Source organism: Odontesthes bonariensis, chromosome 17, assembly GCF_027942865.1.
Source record: "Odontesthes bonariensis isolate fOdoBon6 chromosome 17, fOdoBon6.hap1, whole genome shotgun sequence".
In the NCBI taxonomy this organism is placed as follows: Eukaryota; Metazoa; Chordata; class Actinopteri; order Atheriniformes; family Atherinopsidae; genus Odontesthes; species Odontesthes bonariensis.
This window is the reverse complement of record NC_134522.1, coordinates 5,018,684-5,024,272: the sequence shown is the minus strand read 5'-3', so window position 1 is coordinate 5,024,272 and position 5,589 is coordinate 5,018,684.

Below are 5,589 nucleotides of genomic sequence, written 5' to 3'. Positions count from 1 at the left end.
ACAGAGACTGCAGCTAGAGCGGTAACAGTAAAGGAGGAGGATTACAGAGCTTTGTTAACAGATGCTGTAATCCTGGACATGTCACTGAGAAGGAAAGTCTTTGCTCCCCAGATGTTGAACTGTTGGCTAACACTCTGTCCATTCTGTTGTCCACTCAGAGAGAACAAATTTATTATCTGTTACCTTTAACTTTACCAAGTTGTTGCCAGGCCACAAAAAACAACAATCCGATCTCTGAACATTTAACCACACCTCTGTTTGTTCTACACTTCTACTTGACATGTTTGTAAACTTGTTTTTATCTTACTTTCATTTAGTTTTGTTATATTTCCACAACAATAACTGTTACTGCGGATTAATAAATAATATCATTAACTGAATTGACATCTATATCCTGTTGACATGCTGGGTTCTCTCATGCCTTTCAAAAACACTGATTAAAGTCATAAACCTGGCATCCATGTGATTGCTGACTTATTTTGCTTAACTGTAGAGATTATCACAGCGGCACCTTTAAATGCTGAATCAACATAACTTACAGGGTGTCATGGAGATTTATTGTTGGTAATAAAATCATCATGTTGGGTAACTTCAGAAAATTTGTTGAAAATGTGGTGGGACAATTTCAAGTGTGAGTGTCGGCTGTTAAACTGGAGAGGAGGGAACAGGGTAGGACGTTGTTTACCTTATAACATGCATTTTAATACTGTGTATCAGTCTCTTGAAGCTCTCGAACCAATTATTGACGACTATTATCACTCTAATAATGTACGATAATCCTGTATGATGGCTGGTTCTGTGGTGCATGAAGCGAACATCATGGTGAAGCGACTTCTGATGATTTGTTTGAGGACACCTGGTTTATGATTTGTCATTTCTACAGAGACCTGAGGGATGACTACATAGCAATGCAATATACATTAGATGTATTTAATAGGAACGCACCGATACCACGTTTTTTTAAAACCACATCCAAGTACTTACCTTTTGGTACTTGCTGATACCGTGTACCGATATGAGTACTAATCAAGGCCATTACAGTTCTTACAATTAAAAAACGTTTTATTTTCTTTAGGCATTTTCAACCCAAATATAACTGCACTTTGTGCATTTTAGTCATATAAAACTCCTCTTAGTGCAACATATTGTTTTAACATTTTAACTTCACAAACACATTGCAGGAAAATTAAGCTCCTGCCACACTGGAATCGGTTCTGTAGTATCAGAACACTTCAATGAATACTGAGTACGAGTACACGCACATGGTATCGGTATCGATTTGCACATATTATTTATTATGTGTTAGTAAATTATTATTTAGTTATTTATTTATTAATTATTTTTTATCTTAAACAGGCTATGAATCTTTTATAAAAATCACACATTTCAGTTAAGACTCTCAAGGTCCCATTTGAAATCAAATCTGAACCACAGTGATGCATATTAATTTACAGGTAACACTTTACAATAAGGGTCCCTTAATTAACGTTAGTTAGTGCATTATTAAGCATTAATTAACAGTTCAATAATATATCATCAATCATTATTATGTATTACTTAGCATTAGAAAACACATTAATGTATTAGTAAGCAGTTAATTAAAGTTTACCACTCAAAGTTAGTTAATAAGTTATTAAGCATTAATAAAGGTTGAATAATGTAATTAGTTATCATTGTGTATGCACTGTTCAGCATTAATTAACACATTAGTTCATATATTAGTAAGCCATTAATAATGTTCCTAGTAATCATTTACTAACGGTGTTTACTTGGAGTGAATAAGCATTAAGTAACAGCAAACTAATACATTAATCATTCGTTATATGGTGTACATGTTACCTTGATGGGCATTAAAGCAATACTGTGTAGGATTCTTGATACTGGTACTCTGGTGGGGAAGGGCAACTCTCTGCTGCTCATGTGCTGTTGCCGATACCGGGGTCGTTGCCAGTAGTGGTGCCGTCGTCGGTTGCCTACCAACGCCATTGCTGACACCGTTGCCGTTGTTGGTACCAGTACCAGTGCCTGTATTGTTGCGGGTACGAGTGCCAACCAAAGGTCCTGAGCTCGTCAGGACCACGGTGTTCCTATCCGCACAGTAAAGTTATTGTTTAACATTAGTAACCGTACCTAACCCTTAATAAATGTATGTGTGCCTCATATAAGCATTACTTAACCATAGGTAACCATTAATGAATGTTTTTTGGACCCTTATTGTAAAGTGTAAACATGTATACCTTAGGAAATCCATAACAGTGGTAATTAAGCATTACTTAACCACTATCAATTGAAGTGTAGTTGAAGCAATCACATATACAGTAAAGCGTTTTACACCTTTTATTTTAAACACATTAAAACAGATATAGAACAGATATAGAACTCGCACAGAGGAGAATTTTCAATTGACTTATTCCTGCAATGTAGTGCAATTGAATAATTCAATAAAAAGTAATTACGATGCAAACACAAGAGATGTTACAAGATTATCTGTTCAAAACTTGCAAAAATAAAAGCAACTTTTCAATTACACAATGTAACAACTCAACTCTATGGTCAGTGTATGTACACAAACATGTACTGTATAAACTGTTACAGTGCAACCGTGTAATTGTAACAATTAAACTGTCATTTTAAATTGCCAGATGTTGTGTTACGACTTTGGCCGCATCATCATCAAAAAAGCGAACCAGTACAAGTAAGAATTTTGTCCATATTCTGGCTGGTGGCTTCATCAACATTTAAAGAAAACATACACTGTTTCTTGAACGCTGGTGCTATGCCATGGCTGTTCATATAACTAGCGTGCTGGTTGGAAACAGTCCGTTTCGTCAAAATAGTTTTATCCACTTTAAATATTTTACAAAGATCAACCAGCGGTTGAGCGATCGTGAATGACAAATCGTGTTCCGAAATGAACACGAACACACGTATTTTCAACTCCCAAATACGATCTGTCATTGGCGCCGGTCCATCAGCTGTGGCGTTTTCTCCCGGCAAACGATTTGTGTGTTGAAAAGCGCGAACAGCCGCTCTGTGGCCGGGGTCTCCTTCATGACGTCGAAGAACTTTTTTGCCGCTAGTAGCGTATTAGCTTCTTCGCGCACAGCTCACAAAAAACAAGCACCTGGCTCTCTTAATTTTTGGCACCAGCTACCAAAAGGCTTGCCGTCTCCGCCCCTTTCATCTAACCATGCCCAGCGTCACTTATTTTTAATGCCTTTTTCAGTTAGGACGTCTTCCCCTGGCTTCATGAATTTTCCCTCCGTTGTTGGATTTCGGTGAAACAAACGCCGGCCTCGATGCTGCGTTCAAGACCACTCGGAGGTAACCGCGAGGTCATAGGTACACACTACAGGTTAGAGTCGGAGGAGATAAACAAAGTGTGGCACACTATTGTTATCCGCTGAACACTGAAAACCTATGCAGCAGCAATTTATGCTTATATTGGAAGAAGATGAATATACGTGTAATTTCCGAGTTTGACGCTGTTCAATACATTTTCCACAAATCACAGCCCGTATTTTTTCGAGTTGTCTGGAGTGCAGCATCAACTACTGCTGGCTCCCCGTGGTTACTGTTGCTATGTCTGTCACAACCTTCTTCGTACATCCATGGTCACAACAATCGTAACTATGCACGTCATCGCGTGTGCATAGTTACGATTCCTAACGTGGGATTGGACAGTAGCGGTTTGAGGGAGGGGCTTGACAATCCCGCATCAACAGTTTTAATGTTTGTTTATTTTATTTATTTTGAATCGCAGTCAAACGCCACACGCCGGAGATCCGGCATGGTGCCGGAATACTTTAAAGCTGCAGTCTGCAACTCTTTTTCAAGCATAATGCCTGGAACTGTCCGGGGATTCTGAAAGTAGTACATTAAATACCCCAATACAAAAAAAAATGAGTTCTCTTGGTCCCCTATATGTCCCGCTAGGTCCCTCCAAAGCCAGCAGGTTTGTTTACAAAATTGCAGAGCGGACCGGTAAAAGGTAACCAATCAGGTTACGAGCTGGGCTCTGCTGCCTGTCAATCACCGATTGTGCACGCGCGATACAAGGTAGGCTCGTCCCCACGCTTATTTATCTGGACTATTGAACTTCATTACGGGCTAGTCTACTTACTGTGTCTTCCATGATCGCAAATGACAGGTGAGTTGATGAATGAGGAGTCGTGTACGTGCATCTGGCGTGCACATAGACGTGCACGAGTTCTCATGTGTTTTGATGGGGCGGGACAGGAAGTTGAATAACTTTTTATTTTTCGGTTAAAAAATAAGCATTTCTTGCATTTTGCGACTACGGAGGTCACCGTTTTCAACTTCAAGCGTTCTGATAGATCATGTAAACTCTTAAAATGCCAAAAATTAGGACTTTACGTTTGACAACAACAAATCCTGCAGACTGCAGCTTTAAGCCCTGCTAGTACCAGTACCTCTGATCTCTGAGTTACAGCTGATAAATTAAACCTATACACGTTTACACCTGCAAAGATGACGACTGGATTGATAAAGTTTTTGTGCTGGAAAATAGCCAAATGTTAAAATGACTCAGCCCAAGAATGTTGAAAAGCCTGAGAGCTTCGTGGCTCCTCCCACTTTATGCATTTAATTATCTCTTTGTATAAAACAGTTTGGGCACGCTTGCATGGATAAGTAGAAGGGTTATTGTTTCTCATTGTTAGTCTCTTGGTGTACTCCTTCCTCAGGCATTTAACAGCCCTATGGCTGCTGTATGAGTCATCTTGCTTAGTGGTGGAATTCCTCTTTTTGTTAACTGATGGTACCAGTTTTCCAACCATTCATCCGGACTTCCTTATAAATCAAAATATCGCTGACTCAATCGTTGATTGAAGTTTTCTAATAGGCTGTTGCACTTACTAAATGCCCCGTGTATGCGTGGGTTCTCTCCGGGTACTCCGGCTTCCTCCCACCGTCCAAAAACATGCATGTTAGGTTAATTGGTGTCTCTAAACTTGTCCTTAGGAGTGAGTCTGAGCGTGTGTGGTTGTTTATCTCTGTGTGGCCTGTCCAGGGTTTACCCCGCCTCTCTCCCCATGACCGCTGGGATAGGCTCCAGCCCCCCCCCCACGACCCGACCGACGGATTAAGCGGGTATAGAAAATGGATGGATGGATGGACTTACTAGATGCTTTTTTTTGTGTGTAGAAGGTAAAAGAAGCAGGAAAATGTGGTCCCTTCAGATCAAAATACCAGTGCGATGTCTTTATAGCTGGCAAGAACATCCAGGGCACTTCATCCACTGGTGGGGAGCTTGGCATGCTGGTTGTAAGTTATAGTAGTCCTGAGGTTATAGTTTGTTTTAGTCATGAAAATTTCAATTAAAGTTCAAATAAACCAACATCTCATTGAAAATTAAAGCTTAGACAGTTTAAAAGCTGTAAACGGTGAACTGCTCCATTTAAATTGGGTCATTTAGTGGATGCTTTTATCCAAACCAACTTTTAAGTCAGCAAATGATCTCTAAATGCAGTAATAAACCCTTATGTAAACTATAGGTTTTCAGTGTTTTTAAATGACAGAGTGCAAGCAGAACAAGTAAAGAAGTACAAAGTAAATGCAGGTCAGACA